At 50.1% G+C, this 18377-nt stretch overlaps 1 protein-coding gene across 1 annotated transcript in view; it reads right to left on the bottom strand.

Annotated features, from left to right (window-relative positions):
- Positions 1 to 15893, bottom strand: part of LOC111150745 (KIAA0040 ortholog) — a 33861-nt gene extending 17968 nt beyond the window's left edge. Inside the window, exon 1 of the mRNA XM_022508324.1 lies at positions 15532 to 15893. The gene's annotated coding sequence lies outside the window, so the exon portion shown is untranslated. The remainder of the gene's footprint in view (positions 1 to 15531) is intronic.
- Between the last annotated feature and the right edge of the window lie 2484 nt (positions 15894 to 18377).

Genomic DNA, 18377 nt, shown 5'->3' with positions numbered 1-18377 from the left:
ACACACACACACACACACCCTTCCCTCAACCCCCACTCCTCCCCCTCCACCACCTCTGCTCCATCCTTGCCTGGAGACCTCAGAGCTTTATGGAAGACCCTCTAGAAAGCACAAGGGGCGTCTGGGAGTGCAGGGAGGGTGGGCGAGGCTGGGGAGCTCAGACCTTGGCTCCAAGCTCTCCATGGGTGGCCCCAGGGCTGGGCTGTTGGCAGGCTCCACACCAGCCTTTTGGTTTTATCTCCCATAAGCAGCCCAGAATAATTATTTATTTATTTATTTTAAAAACTCAGACCAACTCAGTATCAGGGTCTTGAAGAAGTAGGACATTGTATGGAAACAGTTTGATAGAGCAAAGGGTCTGAAGGTGTGGCCGTGCCTCTGCTGGTAAGAAGGGGGGCCGGTGTCCCAGGGTTGGGGACTGGCTTACAGCAGTCACACAGGGAGGAGGCGTCCTTGTAGGGTCCTCATAGGGGAGGCAGTTCTGCCCTTCAGGAGAGAGCCTCTGGGGCTCCAATTCTGGCTTTGGTCTGGTTTTATTTGTTTATGCTCCTGTAGGTTTTCATCGGAGCTGAATTCTTGGCTAAAAGACAGACCGAGAGCCGTGACTGAAGGGGAATATCAGAGACTGTGGGAGAAGTCAGCTCAAACTCTCACTTGCGACTTAGTGTGCATCCTTGGGAAGGTTATTTAGTCGCTTTGGGCCTCAGTTTCTCCATCTCTCAAATGGGGAAAATCTGGACAAATACTCAAGAAAGTGCTAAGACGTGTTGCCTGGATGGAAGGACACTGGGGATAGGGCTGGGAGAGTGCCTTTGTCTCATTCCTCTGAAGGTCCCATCACACAGACATACCTCCTGAGGAAACAAATAAGTCATAGTGAGCTGCCTCACAGAGTCCTTGGGTCAAAATGGACAGTGTACGTGAGCTCACTCCCAGGCTGTTAGGAGCTGTACAGATACCCAGAGCCATAATCAGTATCATTCCAGGCAGATGCTAGGACACGGCAAAAAAAAGGCCACGCCTCAATTCTTCCAGGTTGTCAAAGTGGCCTGAAATTCTTGGGACATTGGCTCCCATGCTGGGAGGTCTTCCTGTCTCCACCCCAGTCTGGATGGACGGACCCCACCCCCACCCCTACCCCACCTGGCTGTGCAGAGGTGCTGGGCAACCTGGATCTCCTTTTTGCCCAAATGACCCCTGGTTTTCAAGGGCTAGCCGAGCATGTCCTCCCCGCTAAGCAAGTTCTGACAAGCACATTCCATCCTTTGCCAGGAGGCCTTGGGGCCCCGGCTGCTTGGTGGGAGCAGAGGGAGTGCTACCTGCATCTGTGCCTGCCCTTGGATTGACCCGGGGGTGGGGTGGGGGGAGAGGTTTGGATGGAATGTGTGTGAGTCTTCCTTGGGTTGTTGACAGGGTCACCATAAGACCAGCAATGTTGTAGGCGTCTCGTTCTTTGTATCTGAAGACGCCGGCAGAACTTATGGCAACTATTTCCATCAATAAAATCTGCCATTTGAATTACTCTTCCTGAAGTTGCATGTGGATTTCATTTCACGAAACGTTAGTTAAGAAACTACTATGTGATCCACTCAGGGCTGGAGGAGCACAGAGGTGTATGGAGGTCCCAACCCTGGGAGAGGTCAGGGAACAGAGACCGTGCAGGTCCCTGCACACCACCCCCCAACCGTGAGCACCCCCCCTTTGCAGTTGGGAAGGTAATAACCACACTGACTTCCTGTCCCCCAGCCTCGCTCTGAAAGTCAAACAATAATATGCATAGTTCTTTTATAAACTGAAAATGCTCTTCCAAGTTTTAATTTTCAAATATAATAAAGGCAGTTAGAGGCTAAAGTAAATATCAGAAAATGCCAAAGTGTGCACACCATTAGGAGGGAGAGGGATCAATGCTGGCTTGGGTCAAAAGTGGGAGGTCCCCTGCACCCTGGGGTGGGAGGCTGTTCTGACTCCTGCGTCCTGCGAGGACGGGCTATCCTCGTCACAGGGAGGTCGGTTGGTTGGGTGGGGAAAGGGAAGTTGGGGTGAGCTGGCCGGGAGGGGGAGCAAGGGTACAGGTGAGAGGCCCGCACACACAGAAACCCCCTGAGGAAGAGCGGGGAAATGAGGTGGTTCAGGCAGGGTTGGGGGAACTGCAGGGCTTTGAAGCTGAACACAATTTCGCTGTCACGGGTGCCAGGGAGGCCTTGAAAGTTGGGGAGACACGACAGAATCAGGGTTTCAGAGGCCCTGGACTCTTACCCCAAACCCTCTGGTCATCCAAAGTATGCGGTGGCCGGAGTCAGGGACGGTGCAGGAGTCAGCCCCCACTCCTGGGCTCACGGGCCGTCTGCCCTTTCCAGCCAGGCTCAGTAATCACCAACATTACAATTAAAAACAAAGTTTTATTAATGGCCTACTTTCCTTGCACAAAATCTGATTATGAACTGAAATGAAATATCACCAAACCCATCGGAAAGAAACTACAATTTATCTCGTGATCCCTTGGGAATGTGGGTGGTGGGGATAAAACCCTAAGCGCTCGCTTCTCGAGTCTGAGAACTGATGCCCCGATGGGCTTGTGTTTATTTATGACTGGGGGAAGTCCTATCAAAGACCTTGCACTTAGAATTCGTTTTAATTTCTTAAGGGCTTCTGCAAACATTTCTTTACTCAACCTACAGTAATGTAAGGAGAGGAGGAATTTCTTGCCCTATTTCACAGATGAATGAACCAAGGAGCAGAAATTTGTTCAAAATCTGTTGAAAATTGCAAAGCTGGTTAGCGGCCAAGGGCAGACAGGGTTGCAGTCTTCTGGTTTCCGAGGGTGATGTTGTCCGCACTGCACTAAGTCCTATGAAGCCATGAGAGCGGGGCAAACGATGGTGACGTGTCATCTTTTCAGTTTACTTTCTGACTCCCTGAGCTCTGTGGTCCCTCTCTTGCTTTGGGACCTCAAAAAGCTTCTCCCTCTAGAACCCCCAGTGCTCCTCCAATCCCACTTCAGCCACTACCACCAAATCTCTGGGCTTCTATTCACTGGAGTCTCAGAAAAATATGGTTACCCTTGGAAAGCCTTCCATGACCTCATGAAGGTGAGAGCCCCCTGCCCAGCACCCCTAACTGTCCTCATACTGCTAACCATAGCCCATACCTGTTTTTGGCTAATGGTAGATTTTATCATCTGTCTTCCTTTCTAGACAGAATCTATTTCTATTGTGGCATCTGGGACATGTTTGCTCTTGGGAAATATTTGCCGAATTAATGAATGGACATTTTTATAGGTGAGAAAACAGACTCACTGGATTAAACACCCAAGGTCTCATAGAGATGATCAAGGATGATGTGGTTGGTCATTCTTCTTCCCCCAAATATCCAGTGCACGTTCCTCTCTGCCATGCTGGTTTCTGGGTTCACACACAGCACTGTGGTCAGAAGGAAGAAGATACTCGGAAGAAAATCCACCAACTGGATTTTCGATAATCTGGGTCCGGAACAGGGTTTCAACGGGAGCTCAGAGTGCTTACGTGCCAGATGCTTTGGACATTCTAGAGTATCGGCAGGCTCTGCAGGCCTCTTTGGGTGACTGGCTATTTCTGAATGTCCAGCTGGGCTATCAGTGCCAAGAAACAAGATGACAGCAGTGATCGGTGGGCTCAAATGGAGATTGCACTTGACCTCACAGGGTGCCATATTGAATGTTATGACCTACCACCGTGTTCTTGAAAAGCCCTGGTTAGATGTCTTTCTGACACACTTTGGTGTACATGACTTGTACATTTCACCTGGCGATTTCTGGTTGCCAGGCTGACGGAGGAGAGAGGATGCATGTGTGTAGCACTCTCAATGTACATCTCTGTGATTACTGCAAAAGGCGCCCCCTGCTTTTTCCTAGAGGGAGCGACTCCCCTTGCTAGCTCTCTCTTTCCTTCCCCAAGCCTGCGTTGTTGACACAATTGGGGCTGAAGGGACCAAGACCTGCCATCTCCACTCTCCAGAGTAGAGCAGCAGATTGAATTCACCGCACGTATGTCCGGTAGCTACCCTGTGCACGAGGACCTTCTCCCTTTCTAGGCTTTTCCAGACAATGCTGCCTCCTAAGAAGCAGAAACCTGCTAACTACCTGGGTAAGGAATTCCAAGCTGAACTAAAGATGTAGACCGTGGACTTCAGGAATTTACTTCTTGTTGGGGAAACAGAGGAGCATAGAAGAAGAATCACGAAGCAGGACGAGTTAAAATCCACAGGGAAAGGCAAATGAGTGGTTATGGAAGCAGCAGCAAGGAGGAAGCTGTCAGTTCCACGAGAGATCCCGGCAAGGCTCCAAGGAAGGTGTGATTAGGCTTGGCATCTGCCCGGAGAGCAGGATGGTTAAATGTAGTGAGGCTGGGAATAAAGGCATTCCAGCAGCTCGAGAAAGCACAGCTGGCTCAGACAAAGAATCCAATCAAGGTGGCCCAGATCTGGCGCCTGCCAACGTCCTACTGTTACCATGGCAACACACAAACACCTCACTCCAGCCCGGCCCGCCCTTAGCCTGTCTCCAAGCCCCAGACTCTAACCCTGCCAATCCACTGAGCAGCCTGGCCTAGGGCCCCAGGGCAAGGGTTCCTCTGGGTTGTGGCTCGAGAAGGAGGCCTGCTACAGGGAAACTTTCTCTCCTGTCCCAGGCCACCTCATCTCTTCTGACTTGAAGACCCAAGGTCAGGGCTGAGAGTGGCTGGTGATGCGTGGGGCCCAAGGCCCTTCAGACGGTGTTTTCCGTGGCCAACCTTGAGGGCAGATTATTGTGTGAGGAAACTTGAGGAGGCTAGTGAGTTTCGGCCCCCTTCTCTCCTGGCTCCAGCCACACTGTATTCCTTTCTGTATTCTTAAATGTGGTACTAATCCTGGTTTCAAATCTGGGGTCACAAGCGTAACTAAAGCTGGTTCCAGTTGGCACAAGTTCAAAGGCATCTTTCTCTCTCTCTGCACACACACACACACACACACACACACACACACACACTCAGTAGCTAGCCCACCCATGGAACAATACTGCTAACGTTTAGCACAAGGTCTGTGGAAACCAAACAAGATGTCCACCCAAGAGGGGCAAGACCTACCTCAGAGGCTGAGAACTGAAAGGCCATGAGGTAGACATGACCGGTGACCAGTGGCCAGATTGTGTTTGATCTGTGGCTCTCTGGTTCCACAGCACATCCTCTCCATACCCCCACGCCTCCTGCAGTACTATTTTAGGGATACCAGCGGGGGTCGAAGCCGGCCCCTCCTCCATTCAATGGCTGCCTCACCTCAGAAATTGTTTCTCCAACGGTAAAATGAGGGTAAGGACTGCTGTGGAAATCAGAGGAGCTAAATAATTTGTATAATGCGGCAAAATCGTGCCTGGCACAAAGTAGATGTTCAATAAATGTTAGGTCCACCAGGCCTCTGGGGCATCCGCCAAGGAGGGCTCTGGCTTGTGGAACCCCAGCAAGGAAGGGCCTTGTGCAGACCCTGGTGGCTGGGAGTGAGAGAAGGAGGATTTGGTGGCCTAGGGGCTTTCTGTGGAATCATGGTTTATAGAGAGATTACCAGAGCTGAAAATTTCATCCCCCCTCTCCTGCCTCCCCTCCCTGACGAGGGAGAGATTACCAGGGAGGTCAGGCACAGAAGCTGTGCCATGCCTACTGTCCCACTTGCCTGGAAGCTACCGGAGAGCTTCTCCTCTAGGAATCCCCCTTGCTTCTTGTTGGCACATTGTAGATGCTCAACCCTGAGCCTGCCTATCTCACATGTGCTTTCTAGAGGCCTCTACCAGACCAGGTCGCGGGTGGTATAACAGGTCAGGCTACAGCAGGTGGAGGCGTCCAGGACCCCTGGGCAGAACAAGAAGGTCTTGCTGTGGGTCGTGCTTCCACACTTGGGGTGGAGCCCAGAGGAACAGTTTATGGTTAGGCCAGTGGGTCAGAGCCTGGAGAGGCCGCTGACCCGAGGACCCGGGCATCGGGGATGTTGAGAGTGGCACAGTCCCGAACCTGGGTGGTGGCCCTTGTAGGCTGAGATCCCAGGAAACTCTCACCCCAGGGAAGAGGCTGTTGCTCAGAGCCACGCATGCGAGGGCCCGGACTCGCTCCCAGGTGCTTACGGCCTCCCAGGTGGAAGGTGGGATCTCTGCCAGCCTGCTCTTCAGTTTTGTTTTTTAAATTCCCCGTGGCGTCTAGCATCATGCCAGGCACACACGAAGTTTTTAAGAAATATGTATGGAAAGGCGGCCGGAGTCACGTTGGGGCAGCTTCTGCCTTCTAGAGTGAGGCCTGCAGGCCTCCTAAGAATTTTTACAATTCTCCTTTTGCAAACAGGAGCAGGAGGTGACTGACCGAAGGCAAGCCAGATCGCAAGGATGATCTCTGGTACCGACGGGCAAGAATTACCCGCTGGGAGACAGACCTTCCCATGAAGCTGCTGCTTCTTGTACCTGCTGGCTGAGGTGAATCCCCAGACCCCGCATAGCCATCACCTAGGAGGCACTGAAGCAACCCATACCATCTTGAGATGGAAGGAGAAATTACGCTTTTAGGAAGTGGTTTACCAGTTCATTTAGTTTCTTCCTCAGAATTCCACGCAACCCTAGAGTCTCCTGACCGGGGCATGCCAAGATCTCTTCATGATGCCCGTTGCACGACCTCCTGCCCCTCTCCCCAGCCTTCTTCCCCCGCTTCTCCTGTCTTCTCGTGCGTGGACACGGAGCCTGTGCAGATGCAGAGAGAACCACAAAAGCCATTCTAGGCCTTTCTTCATCTTCTTCCCCTGATCCCCAGGCCATAGTGAATTGAGAAAGCCTGTGAGACAAAACGTAGGCCCGAGGTATAGGAGTCACATAACAGTGTGACAGGGGTTAGAAGCTCTTCCTGCAGAAGCACTCGTGTCTGTTAGCCTGTGTTTAATGAGCAGCTACCATGTGCCAGGCCCTGTGCCCTGGGAACATAATCACCAAGGCTGGCACCGAAGGGAGATGGGGGAGAGCCAAACCGTACCAAGGGTCAGAAATGTTTCCACATAAGCTAATACACTTCGATTTTATCTCCTCTGGGAAGTCTGTCACCCAGAGCAGGGCTGAATGGTCCTCCTTTGGTCCCGGAGTCCCTGTTGTGACACCTCTCACGGCATCTATTACACTATATTCTAATTGCCTCTTTATCCATCCGTCACGATAGACCATGAACTCCTGATTCACTACTGGCAGGAAACCTGCAGAATTTCTTTGTAGGAGAGGCTAATGGATAATCCTCTGGAGCCACAGGAAGAGCACTTAGCTCTTGGGAGAGAGCTCAGTTTTCTCATCTGTAAAATGGGCCTAACAGTGGAGCCGTCCTGAGCACTGAGTGAGAGGAAGTCAGCCGAGTCCTTCGCGCAATGCCCACCATGCCATAGACCGTGCTGCAGGGACGGTGTGGTTGTCAGCTCCGGCTTCCTCCTCAGTCACACCAAGAAGAGTTTATAGTTTATCCAAATATTTTCTTTCTCAAGCTCCAAATAACTCCATCTCTAGGACAACAAGGAGCAGGATTTGCAATCCCTCACTGAAGCACAACATCAAAGGCCACAAATTAAGAGGCTCGGGATGGGAAAGTACGCTTACTTAAGATGCTTGTTGCCATCAAGGAAGGATGATGATTAAAAATGCGGGAAGAGGAAAAAGAATTTGGCAGTTCCTCAGAACGTTAAACATAAAATAACCATAGGATCCAATTCCACTCCCGGGTAGGTTACCCAGAACAACCGAAAACAGGTGCTCAAACAAATCCTCGTCCGGGGTTGCTCACAACGGCCAAGAAACAGAAACAACCCGAATGTGTCTCAACAGGTGACTAGATAAACTGATGGTTACACACGAAAGAATATTATTCATCCACGAAAAAGCACGGAACACCAACACAGGCTACAGCGTGGCTGAATCTGGAAAACATCCTAAGTGAAAGAAGCCAGACGCAAAAGGCCACATACCGTAGGATTTCACTTATATGAAATATCTAGAATAGATAACTGTAGAGAGACGGGATTCAGATCCATGGTTGCCAGGGGCTGGAAAGAGGGAGCCATGGGGAGTAACTGGTGAATGGGGACAGGGGTTTATTTTGGAGTGATGGGAATGTTCTGGAACTAGACAGAGGAGGTGGTTACACAACATCATGAGTGTACTAAGTGCCATTGAACTGTTCACTTTAAAATGGTTAAGTTTGGGGCGCCTGAGTGGCTCAGTAGGTTAAGCGTGTGATTCTTGATTTCGGCTCAGGTCATTATCTCAGGGTCTTGAGGTGGACCCCAGCGTCGGGCTCCACTCAGTGTGGGGTCTGCTTAAGATTCTCCCTTTCTCTCTGCCCCTGCCCTCATGTGCATGCTCTCTTGAGAAAAAAAAAAAGAAAGAAGAGAAAGTTAAGTTTATGTAATGTGAACTTCACCTTCCAAAAAAAAAAATTGTGGGAAGAGATCATGTAAAATTTCTTGAAAGCTAATAGATGGTAAATGGGAAAAAATGGTGGTGTTCTTATTAGTAATTAAGAAGTATAAAAGGGCATGGATTCTTTCTAGTATGTATTTATTCATTCACTACAATACCAAATGTTGAATGACCACATATCTCAATGATTTAAGTATTTGTTATTGAAGCAATCATATTTTTTAAGCCACTGAAAACTTATTCCTGGAAAATGCCCGTCAGGGACATCAGACCTCCTTCCCCATGCAGCACATGCTCTGTGACTGTGTCCTTTTCCCTCATCCCAGACAGAGTGGGGGGGACGCAGTGTTTCCGTCTGGAAGTGAGATAGTCTTTCCGTGGCCAGCTGTGAAAATCTGTGCAAACCCAGTAAAAAGCAGCTCTTCCTCAGAGATGTCAATAATATTCCCGTTCTAATCTACCAAGAGCACGAGAGTTGGAGATCCCCAAGTATCCTGAGGCACTCGGCACATCGTGGCCTCTTTTCTGAACCAGAGAAGGTGTTGGGCCAAATATCCCCACAGGATAGGAACCGAGTTTCTTCTTCAGAAACCAGGAGAGCTCGGAGCAGGTCATGTCTGGATGGTGTGGGGTGCAAATGGGCTGCCCTTTCCCAGAGGCCGTTTTGTGATGGGATAGTGTGGGTCATCCTGGCAATGAGGCTGGAGCTTTTACCGTAGAGCTCTGCTGTGCAGTGCTGGTCATCGCTGCTGAGCAGATGGCAGGCCTTGGGCGGGAGGGAAGGTTTGAGGTCACAAGTGGAAGGCAGAGAGAGAGGGGGGAGGGTGTAAACCTCAGTCATTTACAAGAAATGGGCTTGACAGATGGGGTAAGTCTGCAGGGCTGGCCTTCAAAGTGGTGGGTTTCCTTTCAGCTTTGCCACTTTTCTGTCCCATAACGTTGAATAAACAATTTTGACGTGCTCATAAAGCAACTTGGCAGGGGAAGAGGGTGGGGGGGGCTGTCAGATTGCATGCCTCAAATTCTTAGCTCCACTGTTCAACGAACGGCTCTCGAGAGCCTAGCATGCACACGAAAAGTGTGAGGGAACCAACAAATGGTTCCCTGTACATTTGTTCTCTCCCAGTCCCATGTCACCGGGAAGGGGACTTTGCCCACTGTGAGTGCCTGGGGGATTTTAGGCCACTGTGCATGGGTGGCCCGATGGAGCCTCCAGGCTATGGCCAGGGCTTTTTGAGCAGAAGGGCTTCTGAAAGCCCATACTTTGTCCACCTGGTGGAGCTATAGAAGGTGCCAGAATTAGGAAACCAGGACCAGAAGGATAGAGACTCAGGGCCTCACTTGGGTCGGGGAGAGAAAAGCAAGCTCCTGACTTGTACTAAACCATTCTCTTCTCTGTTTACGACAGCCAGAGTCACATGTCGTGCGGGTTAAGACACAGCATGCCCACTGTGTGTTTCCTGTGCCCATAACACGACAGCTCATGGAACTTCGCAGTTTCCACGGCTTCTTCCACTGACTTTAACCCCTAGCCTCTGCACCGACCTCAAAACCCATGTCCTGTGTTCTCAGGACAATTTGAAGACTGAAAGTATTATAACACGCAACCATCCTTATTGCTGTTACATTTTTTCCCTCTCTCCTGCCAATTTTCTTTTAGGACTTGCTTGGAAAACTGAAGAAGCTCCTGATGGGCTTTTCTTAAGCCTAACCAGCTTTGAAATCAGGAGTGTGTTTGAGGCGAATAAAAGTCAACTGAAAAACATCCTAGGAGGAAGACACTGTAGACAGTTAAGAGCAAAGGCAAGCCTGTGATGGCTTAGAAACAATCTACCATTTGACCAAGAAATACAGCAATGATTAGGGTTTCTTTCATTTCTTAGCAACAAGCTCCATGGAGCAGCTTGCTTACGATCGTTGGAGTAAGTCTCTTGCCAGGGGCCAGGATTTGGTTTGGACACTGCCATGGCCCCTTGGGAGTTGCCCCAAGAAAGAAATGTTGTGTTTGTGTGAGGTTCGTTTTGGAACTCAGCTACGTTGAGGTCCGCTCACGTTCCCAGGTGGTGTTCTGCTCAGATGGCTCAGGCCAATGCGGGTGGAAAAGTCAGAAACCTGAGCTGGTCTGTGGCCCTGGGGATCGCCCTTCAAAGAACTGGCTGTTGATTTTCCTCTTGCTGCCTGGAGAGGGGAAAAAAGTCTATCTGCCACTGTTTTCTCTCTCTTACAGCGCCTGGGATGAATCCCCTGAACTCCCGTGATTCACCTGGAGCCTTTCTCATGGAATGGGGACATGTGAATCAGGATTTGATATTTAATGATGACCTGTCCACTCGTCTCAAAACCATCTTCCTGACAAGTTTAATAAAACATTAAAGGGGTTTTGGTTAATTTAGGCACCCAGTGCTATCTCCCTTTTTGAGGGGTATTTGGGCATTTTTATTTTTTTAAGATTTTATCTATTGATTTGAGAGAGAGAAGGAAGGGGGCAGAGGAGGAGGCAGAAGGAAAGGGAGAGAATCTCTAGCAGATGCCATGCTGAGCACGGAGCCGGGTTCTGGGGCTTGATCGCATGACCCTGAGATTGTGACCTGAAATGAAACCAAGAGTCAGACGTTTAACCTACTGAGCCACCCGGGTGCCCCAGTATTTGGAAATTTTTGAGAAGTTTAAGGACAGAAGTTAAGGAAACAGAAGGGATCTGTGTGGTATGGAGACTGCCTTAAAGAGGAGATCTGCCCCTTTCTCTGGAAGATCCGCTCCTGGTTTTCCCTGGAGGCCACTCCAGGGAAAGCTCAGCCCTCAAGTGGAGTCTTTTCATGTTGCATCTCTGCCAGCTGTCTGAGTGCCTGTGTGTGTCCTCTTGAATGAGGTACACAAGGTCCAGGTGATAGAAACCCTAGAGAGTGTCTGCTATTCCTGAGCAGAGAGAGACAGAGCTTGGGTTGTGGTCCCTCCTCTGCCCCCCTTCACCAGCTGCGGAGCCAGGGACACACTTCAGCTCTCAAACCTGAGTCTGCTCATCTGTGAAGTGAGGGGCAGGGCTGGCTCATTTCTAAGTGTTTTTCCACTTGAAGTCTTTGAGCCTGTGGTTATTTCCTTTTGCTCATCAGCAGCCAGCCCTCGTCAGAAGTCGGCTGTATCGAAAGTTTGGGTGTCGGCGTCAAATTTGAGCTTCACGGGGGTTGGACTAGGTCAGGCTTCCTTGGTTGGGACAGAAGAGGACCACAGCTCCACTCAAGTCATCAGCTGACGCTCAGATTCAGGGCCAGTGCTGGTTTACCCGGCACCTTGCTGATGATTAGGAAAACAGCACCCCCTCTGAGAGATCACTCAGTGCGACTGCAGTTGGGTCCCCGCGCGGACAGGTGCAATCCTGGCTGCTTTCAACCACGAGCTCCCAGGAGTCCTCGTGCTGTGCTAGAGCTGCACAAACAGAGCAGTTACGTCCTTGGGCTCTGACTACTGGAGATCAGGAATAAAAGAAGTGGCCAGAAGAGATGCACGCCATCGATAAGACGGAAGGAGACTTTTACGATATAGTTAAAAAGCTGCACATCTGGGCCTATGATACTCCCCAGATCCTACATGTACACAGTCCATCTAGCTGGCAGCTTCAAGAGGAAAGATTAGTAATAATAACAAAACAACTTACATTTTTATAGAAATTTGCAGATTATGGGGCACATTACATGTATCTTTCTTTTTCAGTTTGGTTCTGATTCTAACTATTGCCCTGGAAAGTAACAATTATTGCCATTTTTTAAAAAGGATTTTTATTTACTTATTTGAGAGAAAGAGATCTAGAGAGAGCATGAGCAGGGGGTGGGGAAGAGGGAGAAGCAGGCTCCCCACTAAGCAGGGAGCCCAATGCTTGACTCCTGGGATTATGACCTGAGCCCAAGGCAGATGCTTAGCCGACTGAGCCACCCAGGCGCCCCCAATGTAACCCACGCGTGTCTAGTTCCAAGTTTGAGGGTTTTTCCCCCTTCCACACTGGGTCACATGATTTCCTGATCTGGGCCATGGCAGCCACGCCTTAAGTACTCTTCTATGAGGGTTTAGAATCCGTCTGAGAAAGTCATCCTTCTTGTTCCAGCGATGGTAGGACTCTCCTATACAGATACGATTACTAGGCTTGGGGTATGAGTTCTGGGGAGGTCTTGGCAACTCTTGAATTTGAACTAAAGGACGCATTTCTCATGGGGTGAAGTGATTCCTGGAGATTCACTTGTTTGGTTAAAGGTATCCGTACTGCCTGCGTGCCATTAACGCAGGATACTTGCCAACATTTTAGGTATCCCCCTCAAGGCATCCTGGGAAGGCCTTGGAAGTCTAGAGAGTCACCATACAGTATGAAAATAATATCTCTAGGCCAATTAGTATTGGCCAAATCCAAGCCTCTTCAGTGTTAACATGGTCTCACTGGCAATGTTATTGACAGGCTCTTTGGCCGCCTTCCACACTGCTTTTATGCATATCATTTGGGGCAGTTAAATGCGAGCCCCCTCCATTCTCCCTGAACTCCAGACCTGTATCTGTAGGCCACCACCTACCATGTGTCTACGCCTGGGCCTCTCCTGGTCGCATCTAACCTAAATGTGTGTAAAGTGTTCATCGATGCCTTTGCCCACAATCCACTTCCCAAGGCCACTGCTCCCTTAGTTCATACGATCTGCATTCTGGACATCACAGTGCATCCCCCCCCCCCCCTCAGCTCCACACCTTATAATCATCCTCTGTTCTGCTCACTCCCCCCTAACCACATTGACTTGGTCATGAGGCGTACTTTGACTCTACTTCCTAAACACCACTAACATCTATTCCCTTTCCTTCATTCCCACTGTCATGATCTTAGTTGAGGTCCTCCTTATCTCTGCTTTCCATATCTCCAAGCCAGCTACCATCCTGGCCCTTAGTTCTCTCTCCAAACACAAACTTGACCACACCATTTCTCTGCTTGAACACCCAAAATGATTTCCTTAGTATAGTGCTATGACCACAATTTCTTGCAGTTCTCCCACCGTATCCTTGACTTTGCATATACTCTTTCCTCTGCCTGAAATGCCCTTTCCCTAATCATTTCCAACATCTCACTCATCCATCATTCCTGCAGTGTTGACTTCCGGATAATTCCTGGGGGAGTTTATCACTCGCTCCTTTGGATCATTTCAGTGTCCCATAGCTACTGCAACTATAATGCGTATTCTGTGGTTTTTTTTTTTTTAAGATTTATTTCTTTATTTTAGAGAGAGAGAGAGAGAATGGGGGAGGGGCAGAGGGAGAGAGAGAATCCTAAAGTGGACTCCCTGCTGAGCATGGAGCCCAATGCGGGGATTGATCCCAGGACTCTGAGATCATGACCAGAGCAAAATCAAGAGCCGGCCACTTAACGGACTGAGCCATCCAGGCGCCCCAACTATAATGTGTATTATTCCAAACTATAGTTTGTTTCTGTATCTTGTGTCATTTATCAGATTGTGGGTCCTCAAAAGCAGAAACGATCTCATTATCTTTGGAGTCCAAGGACCTGGCATGCTGCCCAGCACACAGTAGGTATAGTAACTATTGTATGAATGGATGAAGTCAGTGACTTAACTTATTGAGTGTTTATTATTCTCTAGAGTTTAGTTTTCATAGAAAAGGGCAGAAGTCATTCTTTCTTTATTCTACAGGCTAAATATTGACCAAGTACAGAGGCTGGAGAAACATTTGTTTTGTCCTGTATTTCTTTCCTAGATTGTATCTTGGGTGGGAATGAGGAGCCCAGAATTTCAGAGGAAATGAAGGATTCAATCAGATTTCCCTGCACAGCTGCCTGGCTCGCCCAGCACTGGGCAAAAGGAAGGCACATCAGAGTAGGAGGATGATGGTAAGACCCTTGCTACCTTGACAAATGACACATCAGCGGTTCTTTTCAGACCTGTTCCTTATAGCGCGAGGCTCTCCCATTATTCATCCTTACTTTCAAATGAGGGTTCCTTAAAATTAGCTTCAGATTCTTACAAACTTTAGTTGAGTGAATGGAATGCAACTGCTTTGAAGGAGGGGGTTTCTGAGGAAGGAGTGATCTTCTCACTCTTTCCCCCTTCCTCATTGAACAGACTCGGTGGAGAAGTCCGGCCAGGTAGCTAGCATGTGGGCTGCCCGCAGTCTCCTCTCCATGAAATTAGGACAGTGCACCTCGGGGTTGGTTTCCCTTTCGGTCAGGCAGGACACGTGTTCCTACTAGCTAACGTATATAGCTTATTTAACTCGATTACTACACAATGTATTCTGCGAAGCTCTTAAAAATACTAGGGAAACAGGTCTTTTTGTGTCAATTCTACCTTCATGGGTGAGCTGGGGGCTGGGGTGCTGGGAGTGGGACCATCTAGAGATTCAAAGAAATTAGGAAGCAATCTGTGTCACAGTAAATCCCCTGGAGGCTCAGAGGCTAGCAGGCAGGTTCCCATTCCACCTCTGGCTCCAGGCCATATTTTCGTTTCAGCTGGTTTCTTAGCCGCGTTGAAAATTTGGCTTCACTTAGAATAATTTAGAAACATCTAGGACTGAGATGCTTTTTAGTGGGTCTCAGGCCTTGACTTTTTCAGTAGCAAATAGAATGTCCAGCTGTCCCAAAGCACCTACAGGCCATATTGTCAACTGGACTAAGGGAACTCCACCCCAACTCCCCCACCCCCGAGCCCTGTGGACTCAGCCCAGAAGCAGATGTCAGCCTGCAGAGCACCCTCGCAAAGAAGCAAAGAAGCGAAACAAACTAGAACCAGAGTCGTGAAGGGCCAAGAGGCTATTTAGATGATCCTTAGATCTCACTTATCTCTGGGGCTGGTCAATCCTTATAAAGAACGAAAGTGAGCTGAAAGTTCCCTTCCAAACAGAGAGCAACTTAAACCACACACACACACACACACACACACACACACACACACACACACACAGGCAAACACAGCTTAAGCTATATTAACACACATGGCTAAAAGTGTAGTCAAACACACATACACAGGTTAAAATGTATTCACACACACAGTCTGAGATATGTTAACACACACACAGTCCGAGATATGTTAACACACACACACAGTCTGGAGACTCACCTTTCAGTCCACCCGAGGGCTTCCTGCAGGCGCCCGGGGGAAGGGGGTCTCCGTCTCCCGCGCGCGCGCGTGGCGGGTCTGACAGCGGCGGGGTCCCGGGTGAGGTCAAGGTCCCGGTGAGGAAGGCCGCCCCCCGCGCGGAGCCAGGTGCCGAGTGGAGGGGTCAGCGGGGGCCGGGCGCCACGCGTACCTGCCGCTCGCCTGGAGGAAGGCACCCTCTGCGTTCTCTGCCCTCCCGCGGGCCACGCCTCGCATTTTTTGAGGTTTCACTCCAACTCCGTCCTGCCCCTGATGTCAGAGACACAACTTCCTGAATCCGATTCGCCCTCTCTCCCGCCGCCTGGGCTGGGCCGCAGCTCCCCTCCCGGGCCCACAAACCGCCGGTGCCCTTGGACTGGGCGCCCCCGCCCCGCCGAGCCCTCCTCCGGGACTCCCGCCGCCCTCCGCCCCTGCCCCCGCCCAGCCACCGTGGGCTGGTGCCCCACCAGGGCCGGAACACGCCTCCTGCGGGACCGGCGCTCTCCCCGCCCGCGGCGCCCGTCCTCAGTCCATTTCACAGACGCACCAAGTTCCCAGGGACCTGGGACAATTCCGGGGCAACTCTGCTTAGGTGAAGACAACCCAGTGTTGCCTCAGAGAGCGGCCTTCTGGGCACGGGGAGTGGAAGGCATGTGGGAGGGAGGCCCTGAGACAGATTGGGCGCCAGCTCAGTGCCGGCTCCCAAGCCCTATCTGGAGGAACGAAAACACCCAGCTGCCTCAGTCAACCGCTGGGTGCGGTTGGGGGTGGGGTGTGTGTGTGCACACAGCCTTGGTGCTGCTCCCTGAAGGCTGTAAGGATAATCTTGCGCCTGGGTGGCTCAGTGGGTTAAAGCCTCTGCGTTCAGCTCAGGTCATGATCCCGGGGTCATGGGATCGAGCCCCGCATCGGGCTCTCTGCTCAGCAGGGAGCTTGCTTCCCTTCCTCTCTCTCTGCCTGCCTCTGCCTACTTGTGATCTCTGTCAAATAAGTAAATAAAAATCTTAAAAAAAAAATAAAGGATAACCCTGCACCACCTGAGCTGTCTGAGCAGAGACCAAGGGGGAAACTGCCTGCAGAAAGTTCTCAGAGATTCTTCGCTGTTCTCCTCAGCTGCCCTCCATTAGCTTTTTATTCTGATTTCTGTGGGTCCAGTTTGGAGCATCTGGACCCTTGGCAGGGAGATTGTTCAGTGTCTCCAAGGTTACTGGGGGGCAGGCTGGGGGTGGGGTGGTGCCAGGAGCTGGCCCTGGAGGGGCCTCCTCAGAGCCATCTGGGCAAGTCCTTCCATGACATAGACCTGAGGTGCTGCCCGCTTGACCGTATTTGCCGGGTGCTCAGGAACCATGTGCCAGGTCCTGAGCGGGGTCTTGCCTTTTCTGCAAACTGGAGAAATGGAGACCGTTGGCTTGAGCTGAGGGCTTCATGGACATGGTTTTAAAAGGCAGAAAGAAAATCAGAGTCCTATCTATAAGGTGGTATCTCTGTGAGGTCTCAGAGAAGCACAGAAAGCCAACAGCTTCTGGCCCAGAGAAATCAGTGACCCGTGGGCGAGCAAGATGGCGGACTGGCTCATACTTGGTTTCTAAGGCTGCAAGGTCTGCCAAGTGGCAGACCCTACTTAGGAAGATGCAATTATAGTAGAAGACAAGGAGTGGGCATCTGGCCAAATGTTCTCACACTGTGCGGATGATGTATCCCTTACTAAAAAGCAGGTTAGAGCACCCACCTCCTGTCTTATTCCCTTGGCAGTTAAATCCTAACTTTGATGAACTCATAAATGGCCCCGGGCAACCGCAGTGCTGTTACATTTTGCTTAATCCTCATTATTTCTCGTGTTTTCAGTAAAGATATTTGAAGGTGGTCAAGGGGTTAGTGGGCTCTAAATGGAGTGAATCAGAGCATTAACATCTAATTAAAAAAAAAAAAAAGAAGCCAAAATAAGCAGATATGTGAACTGAGACTGGAAATTGATGTGATCACCCCCTACTAATTTAACACCTGGTTTCACATCAGTATGTTGGGGACAAAAAGCTTCCCTTTCAGTGTCGTGAGAATCAATAAGGTATCTAGTGTCCAATGATAGCCTGCTATGAAGATGCCGACTGTCTACACTGGCTTTTCTTTCTTGGCCACGCCCTGTTTTAGCCAGGTGGACTGGCACTACCGGCCAGACTCAATCCGCCGTGTGTGGCCTCCATCCACATTCTCCCATCAGTTTGCAAATACCCTGAGTCTAGAAGATAATGTGTTTGTGCCCAGGACAGTGCTGCTTCCAAATGGGCATATTCTTCAGGTATGGAAAATATTACATTGAGAATCTTATCTTACTCTCCCCTAAAACTGGCATATTCTTACCTGTGACACTTGAGTGAGTATCTAGAAGCATAACAGGGCTCCAGAAAGTCACCAAACAGCAGCGTGGACATTCTGAGGAACCCAGTGGGAGTCGGAAGGGCTTCTGACAAGGTGCAGGCTGTTTGGAGGGAATGACCACGCCTACAAACGGTATGGAGAAGATGAGCACAGACTTGTTCACCAGATCCTGAAATACATTAGTGTCTTGGAACCACGAGAGAGGCAAGTTCAAGACAAGTCAGCGGAAATGCTATACCACGTAGCAGGTAATGAATGTATGGAATGGGTTATCTCTCAGAGATGGCACCAGCTGGCAACGTCAGTGGATTCCAGAAGGGTTTGGACAGACGTGTGAATGGCAGGGCCATAAAGGAGAGCTTCAGGAAGCTAAGATCTACTCCGTGGGTTGGGGAGTTCAGGGTGGCCCAGCAGGTCCTTTCACTGTGCGTATATGGGGTCTTTGTGGACAA

Source organism: Enhydra lutris, unplaced genomic scaffold, assembly GCF_002288905.1.
Source record: "Enhydra lutris kenyoni isolate GAN:26980312 unplaced genomic scaffold, ASM228890v2 scaffoldscaffold24, whole genome shotgun sequence".
In the NCBI taxonomy this organism is placed as follows: domain Eukaryota; kingdom Metazoa; phylum Chordata; class Mammalia; order Carnivora; family Mustelidae; genus Enhydra; species Enhydra lutris.
The sequence above is the reverse complement of the archived record's forward strand: the minus strand, read 5'-3'. Positions and strand labels throughout refer to the sequence as shown.